This window comes from Marmota marmota, unplaced genomic scaffold, assembly GCF_001458135.2.
Source record: "Marmota marmota marmota unplaced genomic scaffold, marMar, whole genome shotgun sequence".
Taxonomy (NCBI): Eukaryota; Metazoa; Chordata; class Mammalia; order Rodentia; family Sciuridae; genus Marmota; species Marmota marmota.
Genome location: NW_026000249.1, coordinates 5,668,752 through 5,669,773, shown reverse-complemented (window position 1 = coordinate 5,669,773; position 1,022 = coordinate 5,668,752).

Genomic DNA, 1,022 nt, shown 5'->3' with positions numbered 1-1,022 from the left:
AAAAAAAAAAAAAAAAAAAAAAGCATTATCCATTATGTGCCCAGAACTAGCTCAGCATTTTGGCTCTTAACAAATCTACCCTTTAATAGTCTTATTAACTCACATTTATGTTGTTACATACTAGGCAGTTAACCAGGTTAGGAAGCAAAATGAATAAAATCCAAGATGTGCAAATATAGGCTAATGGGCATGTAGGTGAAAGAGGGGCTTGTGCTTACAGGGTTTTAGGGTGAGGCTTCATAGATGTGACATTTGACAGGAAGGACATGCCAGGCAGAGCAAGTCGTCGGCAAGGCTAAACTGGAACCCAGGCGGCTGGTGGGGGCGACCCTGTGTAAAGGAAGCGGGATCTCGAGGATTCCGTCTAGACTTTTCAGCCGAGAACCGACAGTAACTCATCCAGTCCACAGCGAGGAATGGGCGAGGAGCCCATAGAAGAAACTCTTGCGATGCTTGGAGGGAAAGTGTCTGGGCTAAGGCTGTAGCAACACGATGTGAAGGAGGGGCCACGTGCACCAGCTCCACGAAAGAGCTGACTTGTTTTCCCCAGAGTTGCAGCACTCTCTCCTCTCACCATCATCACCGACCGTTACACCTCCCATGCCACCATCTCGGGGCACCGGGAGTCTTCGGAGCTCGAACTTGGCTCTTTACTGTCCGGACCTTCCCTACCCTGCACCACCGGGTCAACTAAGGGCGCCGCAGAACCCCATCCTCCCGTCACTAAAGAGCCGGGACAACCGCCCGCGCGCGTCCCGGAGGCACAAGCATAAGTACGCAGGCGTGCCAGCCGCGGCAGAAGCCGCTTCCGGGTCACGTGGTCCAGCTTCCGGTTATAACCACGCCCCCAAGCGGAGAGATGGCCAATCGGCTACCTCAGACTACGCGGTATCTGCGCTGCCTACAGAGCCGTTGGCTACGGCTGAGCGCCTTCCCGCGCGTCGCCCAACCTGCCCCTCCTCTCGCCGCAGCTTCGACTCCTCCCTCGTCCAGCCCCCGGGGCGGGGTCTGTTGGCTCGCCC